The sequence below is a fragment of the Schistocerca piceifrons genome, chromosome 1, assembly GCF_021461385.2.
Source record: "Schistocerca piceifrons isolate TAMUIC-IGC-003096 chromosome 1, iqSchPice1.1, whole genome shotgun sequence".
Classification (NCBI taxonomy): domain Eukaryota; kingdom Metazoa; phylum Arthropoda; class Insecta; order Orthoptera; family Acrididae; genus Schistocerca; species Schistocerca piceifrons.
In genome coordinates, this window is record NC_060138.1 from 1204517453 (window position 1) to 1204533326 (window position 15874).

General features: G+C 45.6%; 1 protein-coding gene across 1 annotated transcript in view; it reads left to right on the forward strand.

Annotated features, from left to right (window-relative positions):
- LOC124779368 overlaps positions 1-15874 on the forward strand; it is a 1283837-nt gene that overhangs the window by 884296 nt on the left and 383667 nt on the right. The gene's annotated exons all lie outside the window — the stretch shown is intronic.

Genomic DNA, 15874 nt, shown 5'->3' on the forward strand with positions numbered 1-15874 from the left:
GGAATGGAAATGCTACCTGCTGAGTGCAGGTTCCGTCAGTGTGTAACATGGTGCTTGTTACAGCTGAGTAACGCTCCTTTCATTCTGATGTCACACGAGGTCGGCCCTGGCCTGGTCTTTGGGATACGCTGTCGTTCTCTAAAGACTGCAGCCACATCCGAGAAACAACAGACGATTCACGTTAAGCCACCGGGCCACATCTGCTTGCAACTGTCCTGCTTCCACTCGTCCTTCGGCTCGCCACCTGAGGGAGCCCGGTAGGCGCCTTCTCTATGCCATACTGCACCGTCTGTGACTGTGTACACAGAGATTGTGGATGTAGAACTACCTAGCAAACACTAGCCCGTTTGATAGGTGCCCTGACGTCAGCGTTGGTGTGGTTGTCCGTTGACCGGAGTGCCGCCTTCCGTGCAGGACACGATCGTACGGACATCTGTTCAAAAAAATGTTCAACTGTGTGTGAAATCTTATGGGACTTAACTGCTAAAGCACCAAAATGAAAGAGAGCATCCCAGAGTGACCCAGAGAGCATCCCAGAGTGCCCCTGAGCTAAAACACTAAGAAGAATCGCTTCTCGGCTTTTGGCAAGATCAATGTGTAGTATTGTTTAATATAGAAAAAAAATAAACCACCCACATCCCCAGGAGTCGGAACTCCTGCAGATACAATCAATCAAATGATATAATAATGATCACTAATTAAATAATTATCTCTTATTTTTAATTTTATTGTTCATTATAAAGTTGCAAAGCATCCTTATCTATCTCGTGAGATTTTTTTTTTTTAATTTACCTCTACTTTAATTTTAAACTGTTATCTTTTAGATCTATAAATTAATTATTTATTAATTATCATTTCTGTGTGGGTTGCAGGGGTTTCGACCCCTGGGGAGGTGGGTGGGTGTTCATGCATGGCTGTGTGCGCCGCCATATAGGCGGGTGAACTTGAACGGGACTTAGTCTCAGCACGAGGCGCCTGAGGGGATCGCGCTGAGTTTTAACTAAGCGCGATCCGCTGGAAAATTAGCTTATCAGGCCGCCATGTTGGATTTCTAGCGCGCTACTTCCTGCCGCGCCCAGTCTTGTTCATTGCTGTGTGCGCCGCCATCTTGGCGTGTGACCTTCAACGAGCTTCGCCTGGCAGCCGCAGCGCCGCGGCGGATCGCGCTGAGTTTTAACTAAGCGCGATCCGCTGGAAAATTAGCTTATCAGGACGCCATGTTGGATTTAGAGCGCGGTAGTTCCTGCGACGCCCAGATAACCTTATCGCTATGACGTCACAGGACTCTATATACAGCTCTTGAGGCAACAGCAAGCTCATTCCCGTCGAGGCAGCCGCACTTAGCACACAGCAATGCCTTACAGGAGGAGCAGAGGATATCGTCGTTCACGTATGACAGTGTACAAGAAAGTAGATTCATTTGGATTTACAGCTAATCAAGTGGCACAGCAAGAACTGTTAACAGGACCAATATCCTTTGTTGGTTGTAAAATTAATTTTTCTTGTACTACTAACGAGGTGGTTACTGGTAATTCTTGGATGACCTTGGCGCTAGTCAGGGGAGCTGAAGAACCTCTTGCTGGACTTGAAAGTTATTATGACCGTGATATCATCGCATACAGGACCTTCGCAATTGGAGTGGTGGCAGATCGGTGCTGAGACCAAGTCCCGTTCAAGGTCACCCGCCAATATGGCGGCGCACACATTCCCTAAGCTTACACACTACTTAACCTAAATTATCCTAAGGACAAATACACACACCCATGCCCGAGGGAGGACTCGAACCTCCGCCGGGTCCAGCCACACAGTCCATGACTGCAGCGCCTTTAGACAGCTCGGCTAATCCCGCACGGAAGACATCTGTTGACAGTTTGTATGATTATATCGGTAATTAGCCACAGGACGGGGAAACAGCGGTTTGTTGCTTTAATTTTGGACACAGTGTACAATAATCCGCTTTTAATATGTTTCGTGCGGTTTACTCATGCCAATGCATTCCATGAAGATATTTTCTGCAGGAAAATTACTCTCGCAACAAAAGCATCAGCCCTCTTTTAAATGTTGTACCCTTTTACGGAAGAAAGCAACATTAATTGGGAGTACTGTGAAGGCGGATTTACAGATGGAGGTCACAGTAAGGCTGGCTGTTACGCCATATTGCAAGCTCTGATCGGTAAAGGGGTTCCTGACGCTTTTTGGTCTCACCATTTTATTCACCGAGTAGCACTGACATGAGAGAGGATGAACTCTGTCCTTCACGAGATTTTTCAATAAGTAATCTAAGTGCTAAACTTAATTAAAAGCTGACCAATTAACTATTGTGGAAGAAAACGTTGGATGATCAAAACATTCATCACGTTTTGTCTGCTCTACACGGGGTTTTGGAAGACACTGAAGTCTGTGTTTGTGGACCATTTAACTGATCTTATTGATTACTTTCTGAAATACTTTCCACAGGAAGCTACCAACACATCTGGCTCAAATATCCCTTCAGTACAGAACTGCCATCAACGCTTATTATAGACAACAAGAGAAACTTACTGATTTTTCTTCAGATTCCACATTGAAGTCGATGTTTATTTGATTATCACTGCTTAACTTTCCGAGCCTGGTGAAGCAGGAGTATCCGCAAGTAAGAAACAGGACCATACGAGTTTTGAAACCTTTTGCGACATCCTACTTATGCGAGGTAGATTTTTCAGCATAAGCAGACATCAACAAGAAATGCGGATCGCGAATGACAGTCTAAATAGAGGTGCGAGTCGCTATTTTCAGTATCGTACTGATAGTTGAAGAACTGATTATGAAGAAATAATCTCATCCTTCCCGTTGATGTCGTTGAAAGAGGAACATGTAGTGTCATTAAAGGTGATTGAAATGTGTGTCCACCCCGATAGCCGGCACGGTAGCTCAGCGTGGTCGGTCAGGAAGAAAAAATCAGTGGAAGGATCAACGAACAAACTTGAACGGATGTCATGTGACGTCCGCAACAACCAAACACAACGACCAACAACGGAAAAAAAAGATAGCTGAGTGGTCAGCTTGACGGATTGCCGTCCCACCGGGCCCGGGTTCGATTCCCGGCTGGGTTGCCCAGTGTGACGTCGACTGTAATAAGACCTGCATTAAGGCGGCCGCACCTGCCCCGCAAGGGGCCTCCCGGCCAATGACGCCAAACGCTCGTTTACATTTACATGGAAATGTGTTGTGTTAACTGTTAATAAAGATACAAACATGCGCATTCTTTTTTTTCCGAAGCTCAAGTTTATTTACCCCAAGCGTAAAGTGTATCATGTGCAAAGGGGCACGGATTTTATGTTAAGGTCAAGGGAGTCGTGGACACAAAAGGTTTACTTTAGTGATCGAGGAGTCCGAAGAACCACTTTCTGTCTGATTTCACTTACATTTTCACGTCAGGTCAGTTTTTAAAAAGTGTGGCGCAGTAGTACGTTACGTGCTGTATTTAAACGGTACGCTCTCTCAGTTTCAACAGCAAATCTGAACGTGTTGCAGGACGCCTCTCTTGTAGTGTCTGCTAGAGAATTTGCACGAGTGTCTCCGGGCCGCTTTCGCGCGAACCAACGAACCTGTGACGAAATGTACTGCTCTGCTCGGCTTCCCTTATATTTCCTCAAGCTGATCAAGGACTCAGCTCGACGAGAAGTACGCAAGAATCGATCGAAAGAGTGTTATGCAAGCCACTACTTTTCGTGACGAATTACATTTTCGTATTATTCTCATACTGATTCTCTACATCTCTATCTACATCCATACTCCGCAAGCCACCTGACGGTGTGTGGCGGAGGGCACCTTGAGTATCTCTATCGTTTCTCCCTTCTATTCCAGTCTCGTATTGTTCGTGGAAAGAAGGATTGTCGGTATGCCTCTGTGTGGACTCTAGTCTCTCTGACGTTATCCTCATGGACTCTTCGCGAGATATACGTAGGAGGGAGCAATATACTGTTTCACTCCTCGGTGAAGGTTTGTTCTCGAAACTTCAACGAAAGCCCGTACCGAGCTACTGAGCGTCTTACCTGCAGAGTCTTCCACTGGAGTTTATCTATCATCTCCGTAACGCTTTCGCGATTACTAAATGATCCTGTAACGAAGCGCGCTGCTCTCCATTGGATCTTCTCTATCTCTTCTATCAACCCTATCTGGTACGGATCCCACACTACAGAGCAGTATTCAATCAGTGGGCGAAAAAGCGTACTATAACCTACTTCCTTTGCTTTCGGATTGCATTTCCTTAGGATTCTTCCAATGAATCTCAGTCTGGCATCTGCTTTACCGACGATCAACTTTATACGATCATTCCATTTTAAATCACTCCTAATGCGTACTCCCAGATTATTTATGGAATTAACTGCTTCCAGTTGCTGACCTGCTATATTGTAGCTAAATGATAAGGGATCTATCTTTCTATGTATTCGCAGCACTTTACACTTGTCTATATTGAGATTCAATTGCCATTCCCTGCACCATGCGTCAGTTCGCTGCAGATCCTCCTGCATTTCAGTACAATTTTCCATCGTTACAACCTCTCGATATACCACAGCATCATCCGCAAAAAGCCTCAGTGAGCTTCCGATATCATCCACAAGGCCATTTACGTATATTGTGAATAGCAACGGTCCTACGACACTCCCCTGCGGCACACCTGAAATGACTCTTAGTTCGGAAGACTTCTCTCCACTGAGAATGACATGCTGCGTTCTGTTATCTAGTAACTCTTCAATCCATTCACAGAATTTCCGGAGGTAAAATAGTCCCCCACTCGGATCTCCGGGCGGGGACTACTCAGGAGGACGTCGTTATCAAGAGAAAGAAAACTGGCGTTCTGCGGATCGGATCGTGCAATGTCAGATCCCTTAATCGGGCAGGTAGGTTAGAAAATTTAAAAAGGGAAATGGATAGGTTAAACTTAGATATAGTGGGAATTAGTGAAGTTCGGTGGCAGGAGGAACAAGACTTTTGATCAGGCGAATACAGCGTTATAAATACAAAATCAAATAGGGGTAATGCAGGTGTACGTTTAATAATGAATAACAAAAATAGGAGTGCGAGTAAGCTACTACAAACAGCATAGTGAACACATTATTGTGGCCAAGACAGACACAAAGCCCATGCCTACTACAGTAGTACAAGTTTATATGCCAACTAGCTCTGCAGATGATGAAGAAATTGATGAAATGTATGATGAGATAAAAGAAATTATTCAGGTAGTGAAGGTAGACGAAAATTTAATAGTCATGGGTGACTGGAATTCGACAGTAGGAAAAGGGAGAGAAGGAAACATAGTAGGTGAATATGGATTGGGGCTAAGAAATGAAAGAGGAAGCCGTCGGGTAGAATTTTGCACAGAGCATAACTTCATCATAGCTAACACTTGGTTCAAGAATCATAAAATATGGTTGTAAACATGGAAGAATCCTGGAGATACTAAAAGGTATCAGATAGATTATATAATGGTAAGACAGAGATTTAGGAACCAGGTTTTAAATTGTAGGACATTTCCATGGGCAGATCTGACTCTGACCACAGTCTATTGGTTATGAACTGTAGATTAAAACTGAAGAAATTGCAAAAAGGTGGGAATTTAAGGCGTTGGACCTGGATAAACTGACTAAATCAGAGGTTGTACAGGGTTTTAGGGAGAGCATAAGGGAACAATTGACATGAATTGGGGGAAAGAAATACAGTAGAAGAAGAATGGGCAGCTCTGAGGGATGAAGTAGTGAAGGCAGCAGAGGATCAAGTAGGTAAAAAGACGAGGGCTAGTAGAAATCCTTGGGTAACAAAAGAAATATTGAATTTAAGTGGTGAAAGGAGAAAATATAAAAATGCAGTAAATGAAGAAGGCAAAAAGGAATACAAACGTCTCAAAATTGTGATCGACAGGAAGTTCAAAATGGCTAAGCAGGCATGGCTAGAGGACAAATGTAAGGATGTAGAGGCTTATCTCACTAGGGGTAAGATAGATGCAGCCTACAGGAAAATTAAAGAGACCTTTGGAGAAAAGAGAGCCACTTGTATGAATATCAAGAGCTCAGATGGAAACCCAGTTCTAAGCAAAGAGGGGAAAGCAGAAAGGTGGAAGGAATATATAGAGGGTCTATACAAGGGCGATGTACTTGAGGACAATATTATGGAAATGGAAGAGGATGTAGATGAAGATGAAATGGGAGATATGATACTGCGTGAAGAGTTTCACAGAGCACTGAAAGACCTGAGTCGAAACAAGGCCCCGGGAGTAGACAACATTCCATTAGAACTACTGACGGCCTTGGGAGAGCCAGTCCTGACAAAACTCTACCATCTGGTGAGCAAGATGTACGAGACAGTCGAAATACCCTCAGACTTCAAGAAGAATATAATAATTCCAATCCCAAAGAAAGCAGGTGTTGACATAAGTGAAAATTATCGAACTATCAGTTTAATGAGCCACAGCTGCAAAATACTAACGCGAATTATTTACAGACGAATGGAAAAACTTATAGAAGCCGACCTCGGGGAAGATCAGTTTGGATTCCGTAGAAATGTTGCAACACGAGATGCATTACTGACGTTACGACTTATCTTAGAAGAAAGATTAAGGAAAGGCAAACGTACGTTTCTAGCATTTGTTGACTTAGAGAAAGCTTTTGACAATGTTGACTGGAATACTCTCTTTCAAATTCTAAAGGTGGCAGGGGTAAAATACAGGGAGCGAAAGGGTATTTACAATTTGTACAGAAACCAGATGGCAGTTATAAGAGTGGAGGGGCATGAAAGGGAAGCAGTGGTTGGGAAGGGAGTGAGACAGCGTTGTAGCCTCTCCCCGATGTTGTTCAATCTGTATATTGAGCCAGCAGTAAAGGAAACAAAAGAAAAATTCGGAGTAGGTATTAAAATCCAGGGAGAGGAAATAAAAACTTTGAGGTTCGCCGATGACATTGTAATTCTGTCAGACAGCAAAGGATTTGGAAGAGCAGTTGAACGGAATGGACAGTGTCTTGAGAGGAGGATATAAGATGAACATCAACAAAAGCAAAACAAGGATAATGGAATGTAGTCGAATTAAGTCGGGTGATGCTGAGGGAATTAGATTAGGAAATGAGAAACATAAAGGAGTAAAGGAGTTTTACTATTTGGGGAGCTAAATAACTGATGATGGTCGAAGTAGAGAGGATATAAAATGTAAACTGGCAATGGCAAGGAAAGCGTTTCTGAAGAAGAGAAATTTGTTAACATCGAGTATAGATTTAAGTGTGAGGAAGTCGTTTCTGAAAGTATTTGTATGGAGTGTAGCCATGTATGGAAGTGAAACATGGACAATAAATAGTTTGGACAAGAAGAGAATAGAAGCTTTCGAAATGTGGTGCTACAGAAAAATGTTGAAGATTAGGTGGGTAGATCACGTAACTGTTGAGGAGGTATTGAATAGGATTGGGGAGAAGAGAAGTTTGTGGCACAACTTGACTAGAAGAAGGGATCGGTTGGTAGGACATGTCCTGAGGCATCAAGGAATCACAAATTTAGCATTGGAGGGCAGCGTGGAGGGTAAAAATCGTAGAGGGAGACCAAGAGATGAATAGACTACGCAAATTCAGAAGGATGTAGGTTGCAGAAAGTACTGGGAGATGAAGGAGCTTTGCACAGGATAGATTAGCATGGAGAGCTGCATCAAACCAGTCTCAGGACTGAAGACCACAAGAACAGCAATTGGTTTGATAGTTCATATGCTCTTAATTTGTTCATTAAACGACTGTGGGAAACTGTATATCAGTGTGGCATATGCTGCTTATGCAGCTAGTTACCGATTCCGGTGATTTATCAAAGTATCAGTGATTTTTTCATCGATTTGTCGCCATTTCTGGACCATCTGTAGGTGTTTGCCACCTGCAGTAAAATTCTGCTGAACTGCTTCGTAATGATGTGTCACTAAGTTTCGAACTGGCAACCACCGAGGCGAGCGCCGCCGCATAGCCGGCGTGTGTCACATATCTCGGCCACGTACTCGACGGCGCGTTGGCTGTGACAGCAAGATCCGATGACGTCACACGTGACGGAAGTCGACGCCGGAGCCGGTCCCTGCGCGCGGCGCTGCTGTGTTTTGCCCGAGTTTGCCCGGCAGGGAAAACCCCGCCGGCCCGCAGAAATAGATTGCCCTCCGAGGCGATCGGAGTTGGCGTAATTCGGCCGCCGGCTCCGTGCCTCGGGGACCGACTACTGCCGCGGGCTGGCGTTCCCGGAATACCCCTCCCCCTGCCAATTAGACTTAATTGCCGAGTGTTTACGCCGATTTTGCGCCGTCGCCCCCAGAAGGGCGTTCGCTGCAGGAAGCAGGCAGGAAAAGGAGGAACCGCCGGACGTCGAGCGAGTACACGGCGCCTAATGATTTCCAGGGCTTTTGTTTTTTTGTGCCGCGGCCAGTGCCGCAGTAAACGAGAAAAGTTTCGCAGGGCGGCGGTATCTTGTTGGCGGAACTTTGGTCTGCCACCGGAGCCCGGTTTCAATTTCGCCGAGGTTCGTCTGTGGAATAGCGAACGAGTCACCGCGCCAGCCTGGGTTTATCAGCTGGAGTGGTCGCCCAGGTGGGCAGGGCACCTGCGGCGGTCGCACAGAGGGCAGCCGAAGACCTCTGGCGCCCTCTGCTTCAACCCTCCCATCCGAGTATCCCACACTCATCCAGTTGCCTTTCAGCGAAAAACAACTCGGGTCATTGAAACTGCAACACCAGGAAGAATAGAAACACTGGTCACATGCGAGTAGGGATCGCACCCTGAAGTTTCCTCATAACTTAATTATGTATATCGCGAGTTCATCCATTCCAGAAAGCAAGAATCTCGACGATTTTTGCTCGTTACTGGCATTGATACTGCCGAGATATGCGTCCTGGGAATTCCAAAATTTTCGGGAATGTTTTAATTTTAAGTTTGGCCGGCCGGGGTGGCCGAACGGTTCTAGACGCTACAGTCCGGAACCGCGCGCCCACTATGGGACTTAACATCTGAGGCCATCAGTCCCCTAGAACTTAGAACTACTTAAACCTAACTAACCTAAGGGCATCACACACATCCGTGCCCGAGGCAGGATTCGAACCTGCGACCGTACCGGTCGCGCAGTTTCGGACTGAAGCGCCTAGAACCGCTCGGCCACATCAGCCGGCGGTCGCAGGTTCTAATCGTCCCTCGGGCATGGATGTGTGTGATGCCCTTAGGTTAGTTAGGTTTAAGTAGTTCTAAGTTCTAGGGGACTGATGACCTCAGATGTTAGGTCCCATAGTGCTCAGAGTCATTTGAATAACAAATGACAAAAAAATAAATTTGTGTGACGTAATTACAAATTAACGATTTATTGTGTTTTTCCTTCATTTCTACCGTTAAACATTGCTTAGATTTTTATGAATGAGTTTGCAAATATCAAAATATATGACATAATCGGCCATGTCTTTTAATTGCATTGACTTAGCAGCTTCAATTTTTAACACTTCGAAGGAAGCGCAAACCTTAGTAGGTGACGTAAATTTCGATTGGCGCTTCTACCCGTTCGTGAAGAAAAGGGGTCTTAAAACGCGGACAGACAGTCGGACAACAAATAACAAGAAAAATCATGTGATATAATTAAAAATTATTAATTTTCGGATACTTTCCTCTATTTTTCCTACTATACGAGGGTTCCCCAGAAAGTAATGCACCGCATCCCGTTCTACGGCCTTCCTCCCGCGGGAAACAAGGACGTGTATGCCCTGTCGGTACAGTTTGTTCACGAACGTGGACTCATGTAGAATTCCTGCGTTAATTCTATTAAAACGCACATTTCCTTTCTGGACCGTAAGCTAGTCATGTTTTTCTGTCTGTGGTATACATACAAACTTCAGTATTCATGATCGTGTAATAAGACAAAGATGAAAGATACAGTCAGGAAGAACATCAGTTTATATAAGTTCACCAATTCGAATAACCTCACTCCTGCTATAATAAGAAACTCCAACATTTTAGAAAATGCGAAGGTGGAAAAAATAATTGGATACAGAGATGCGCGGATTCTCTTTCGATCCACTGGCGGTTCCGGATAGTGGTGCCTTATTCATCTACGATATGTCAAAACGTAAGTTCTGTCTGCTTCGTATTTTATGTTACAGTCATCAAAAGACTTTAATTGCTGAAATGTTGCTGACGGTCAGGTACATCAAATCCTAACAAGAACGACACGTTTTCATGAATCTTCAGTGGGTCGTTGACCTAAATCGGCTTACTCTCGCATCACACGAGCTGTAACGTGGAATAAATAAACATGAAAATTCTGTAACCACCAATACGACGGACGTTTCCCGTCATTTTATTACAATAAATCGTACTAGTCGTTCCGGAGACATTCATTGTTCTGATGCTTGGAAACGGCATATATTCTTATGATGTAACGTAGAACATAAAACACCCACCGAATATGGACTTCTACTGAACACGATAATTACAAGAGTCTTACTTTCTGCTTGTGACGTAGAGAGCGTTCTTGCTTCCTATTGGTTCCACTTTAGGAGGCATGTTGCCGAAGCATCACATATCTTATTTTATGTTTCCCGTGACGAAATGGCTCCTCAAAGAGAAGTAGCAGGAAATGACGTCACAAAACTCGTCAACGTTAACTAAGTCGTCCAATGTTCAAAAATGGTTCAAATGGCTCTGAGCACTATGGGACTTAACATCTGAGGTCATCAGTCCCCCAGAACTTAGAACTACTTAAACCTAACTAACCTAAGGACATCACACACATCCAAGCCCGAGGCAGGATTCGAACCTGCAACCGTAGCAGCAGCGCGGTTCCGGACTGAAGCGCCTAGAACCGCTCGGCCACAGCGGCCGGCTCGTCCAATGTGCCGACGACTTAAGGACGCTTCCGAAAGATCTGAGTGTGGCTCCTTCGTTCCTCACCTAGATGACGTAATCGTTCCAGGTGGCTACTGATTCTAGTGACTGATCACTGATCGTGGTCTCAAACGCTATCTGACCTTTTCATCAACGTGGGTCCGCGTTGATGTAAAACATTTTTGCTCCTTATTTATTCCCAAACAAGTTTCAGAGCCATTGTCGCCATCATCAGTTGGTTCTTTAATTCTTATTTACTTTACGTCGCAGCATCGTTTTTACGATTGTTGCCGCTGTTTCCAGCATATTTTCGGTTTTTTTCCGGCATACATCATGCCATCTGCGAGGTCGCTGAACGGCTTGCAGCTGCTATTCTAAACAGAAAAACATGACGTTTGCATCTTGTTCGTAATCGAAAACATTAAGAACTTACAGATGACATAATTTACGCCGAGAAAACAGCAAAACAATAAATAAAATAAAATAAATAAAAAACCGCCGGAATCTGCGGCAACAATTGTAAAAACCGTGCTATGACGTAAAGCAAATAAGAATAAAAGAACCCACCGATGATGGAGATATTGTCGCTGAAATTGGTTTGGGAGGAAATAAATAAAAAACAAAAGTCATTTGCATTAAATCGGACCCACAGTTCCATTTTGTTGTATTAATGCAAACACGGACCAGTGAAAGAGTTTCAAAGAAAAATGATCTTTTCATCTTTAACGTGCAGCTCGTAACATTTATTTCTGTTATACCTGAGCTACGTTCTTTGCACGAGACAGTGATCTTTAAGTCTCCACCTATTCGCAAAGGAGTTACTGTCGATTCCGTCTCCCCTTCGTGTAGTGAAGTGCGCCCCACAGATCGCCAGCAGACGCCATCCGCCAGGGCTATCCCATCGCAAAACAACGGACGAGGTGGCGGTCTTATATACAGCCCTGGACGAGCGTAATCGCCCAGGTCACGTGTCGCTGCGAGCGTGACCTGGAGATCACGTGAAGATCGGCCGCACTCTCCGGGCTGTGTTCCTATAGTGTGGGAAGTAACGCCACATTGGAGGCGTTCTGCGTGTTGCTTTCGGCGCCTTCCGTAACCAGATCCACACATACGCCTGTCTCAGCGTTAACACTGTGTTGTTATGTCTGTCTCCGGAACGAGCTCCATACTTACGTCACACTTTCACGGTCGCGATACAAGACATCCCACGAAGGAAAAACTGCTGGCAGCAACAGGAATTAAACCCGGGCCCACGTTATGGTAGTCTCGCACGCTGACAGCTCAGCTGCAGTCGAAGTCTTAACAGAGTTGTAGCTCTCAGAAATATTCCAGTGGTGATTTGCAGGCGGCGTTGTTAACCTACGTAGGCACGAAGCGGTAGCATACTCTCGTTAAAGAAAACAGCTCCGCACTTGAGTGGGACGTGTTTGTGGGCTCTTTCCTCCGCTTCATATTCATGCAGCGAGCCGGGTGGGACGAGAAGCGCTGCCCCGAGCAATAAAGTGCGTTTCGCGGGGCGGGGCGGGGTTTCGTATTCAGGAGCTGCGCGGCGGATCAGCCGACGGCAAGTGAGGTATTGGGGGCGGCCGGGAACAGATACAGCCCGGGGCAGGGGCGCCATCTGCATTCCGAGCAGCCGCCACGCCCCGAATTATCCTCACCCGGAATTGTGTTTGCTGTACGTGCGCGCAGCCCGGTCTGCAGTACGATACAGCCACACAATTCTGCCGTCACTGCTTCCAGCTTCTTCCGCAGACTGTGCAACCAACTCTCGACGTAAGTATGTGCTGGGTAGTGCTCTTTATAAGACATAAAAGTGCAGTTGTCTTTGTCTGCGCCGTGGGCAAGTCACGAACTGCACTCCAACGATAAGGCTCGTAGATGACTTTGCCCCTCTGCTTCTGTGCAACAAGAAATTAGAAGGCTCATTGAGAGAAATGGAGGGTGTAGTTAGCACATAATGTGATTCAGAGTGGTGAAGAGTATGATGTATACATGCAGACTGAAGCGACGAATGAAAATTTGTACCAAGGCTGGGATTCGAACTCGGATCTCCTGATCACTAGGCAGCCACACTAACCACTAGCAGACTAATGCGACGAATGAAAATTTGTACCAAGGCTGGGATTCGAACTCGGATCTCCTGATCACTAGGCAGACACGCTAACCACTAGCAGACTAATGCGACGAATGAAAATTTGTACCAAGGCTGGGATTCGAACTCGGATCTCCTGATCACTAGGCAGACACGCTAACCACTAGCAGACTAATGCGACGAATGAAAATTTGTACCAAGGCTGGGATTCGAACTCGGATCTCCTGATCACTAGGCAGACACGCTAACCACTAGCAGACTAATGCGACGAATGAAAATTTGTACCAAGGCTGGGATTCGAACTCGGATCTCCTGATCACTAGGCAGACACGCTAACCACTAGCAGACTAATGCGACGAATGAAAATTTGTACCAGGGCTGGGATTCGAACTCGGATCTCCTGATCACTAAGCAGACACGCTAACCACTAGCAGACTAATGCGACAAATGAAAATTTGTACCAAGGCTGGGATTCGAACTCGGATCTCCTGATCACTAGGCAGACACGCTAACCACTAGCTGACTAATGCGACGAATGAAAATTTGTACCAAGGCTGGGATTCGAACTCGGATCTCCTGATCACTAGGCAGACACGCTAACCACTAGCAGACTAATGCGACGAATGAAAATTTGTACCAAGGCTGGGATTCGAACTCGAATCTCCTGATCACTAGGCAGACACGCTAACCACTAGCAGACTAATGCGACAAATGAAAATTTGTACCAAGGCTGGGATTCGAACTCGGATCTCCTGATCACTAGGCAGACACGCTAACCACTAGCTGACTAATGCGACGAATGAAAATTTGTACCAAGGCTGGGATTCGAACTCGGATCTCCTGATCACTAGGCAGACACGCTAACCACTAGCAGACTAATGCGACGAATGAAAATTTGTACCAAGGCTGGGATTCGAACTCGGATCTCCTGATCACTAGGCAGACACGCTAACCACTAGCAGACTAATGCGACGAATGAAAATTTGTACCAAGGCTGGGATTCGAACTCGAATCTCCTGATCACTAGGCAGACACGCTAACCACTAGCAGACTAATGCGACAAATGAAAATTTGTACCAAGGCTGGGATTCGAACTCGGATCTCCTGATCACTAGGCAGACACGCTAACCACTAGCTGACTAATGCGACGAATGAAAATTTGTACCAAGGCTGGGATTCGAACTCGGATCTCCTGATCACTAGGCAGACACGCTAACCACTAGCAGACTAATGCGACGAATGAAAATTTGTACCAAGGCTGGGATTCGAACTCGAATCTCCTGATCACTAGGCAGACACGCTAACCACTAGCAGACTAATGCGACAAATGAAAATTTGTACCAAGGCTGGGATTCGAACTCGGATCTCCTGATCACTAGGCAGACACGCTAACCACTAGCTGACTAATGCGACGAATGAAAATTTGTACCAAGGCTGGGATTCGAACTCGGATCTCCTGATCACTAGGCAGACACGCTAACCACTAGCAGACTAATGCGACGAATGAAAATTTGTACCAAGGCTGGGATTCGAACTCGGATCTCCTGATCACTAGGCAGACACGCTAACCACTAGCAGACTAATGCGACGAATGAAAATTTGTACCAAGGCTGGGATTCGAACTCGAATCTCCTGATCACTAGGCAGACACGCTAACCACTAGCAGACTAATGCGACAAATGAAAATTTGTACCAAGGCTGGGATTCGAACTCGGATCTCCTGATCACTAGGCAGACACGCTAACCACTAGCTGACTAATGCGACGAATGAAAATTTGTACCAAGGCTGGGATTCGAACTCGGATCTCCTGATCACTAGGCAGACACGCTAACCACTAGCAGACTAATGCGACGAATGAAAATTTGTACCAAGGCTGGGATTCGAACTCGGATCTCCTGATCACTAGGCAGACACGCTAACCACTAGCAGACTAATGCGACGAATGAAAATTTGTACCAAGGCTGGGATTCGAACTCGGATCTCCTGATCACTAGGCAGACACGCTAACCACTAGCAGACTAATGTGACGAATGAAAATTTGTACCAAGGCTGGGATTCGAACTCGGATCTCCTGATCACTAGGCAGACACGCTAACCACTAGCAGACTAATGCGACGAATGAAAATTTGTACCAAGGCTGGGATTCGAACTCGGATCTCCTGATCACTAGGCAGACACGCTAACCACTAGCAGACTAATGCGACGAATGAAAATTTGTACCAAGGCTGGGATTCGAACTCGAATCTCCTGATCACTAGGCAGACACGCTAACCACTAGCAGACTAATGCGACGAATGAAAATTTGTACCAAGGCTGGGATTCGAACTCGGATCTCCTGATCACTAGGCAGACACGCTAACCACTAGCAGACTAATGCGACGAATGAAAATTTGTACCAGGGCTGGGATTCGAACTCGGATCTCCTGATCACTAAGCAGACACGCTAACCACTAGCAGACTAATGCGACAAATGAAAATTTGTACCAAGGCTGGGATTCGAACTCGGATCTCCTGATCACTAGGCAGACACGCTAACCACTAGCAGACTAATGCGACGAATGAAAATTTGTACCAAGGCTGGGATTCGAACTCGGATCTCCTGATCACTAGGCAGACACGCTAACCGCTAGCAGACTAATGCGACGAATGAAAATTTGTACCAAGGCTGGGATTCGAACTCGGATCTCCTGATCACTAGGCAGACACGCTAACCACTAGCAGACTAATGCGACGAATGAAAATTTGTACCAAGGCTGGGATTCGAACTCGGATCTCCTGATCACTAGGCAGACACGCTAACCACTTGCAGACTAATGCGACGAATGAAAATTTGTACCAAGGCTGGGATTCGAACTCGGATCTCCTGATCACTAGGCAGACACGCTAACCACTTGCAGACTAATGCGACGAATGAAAATTTGTACCAAG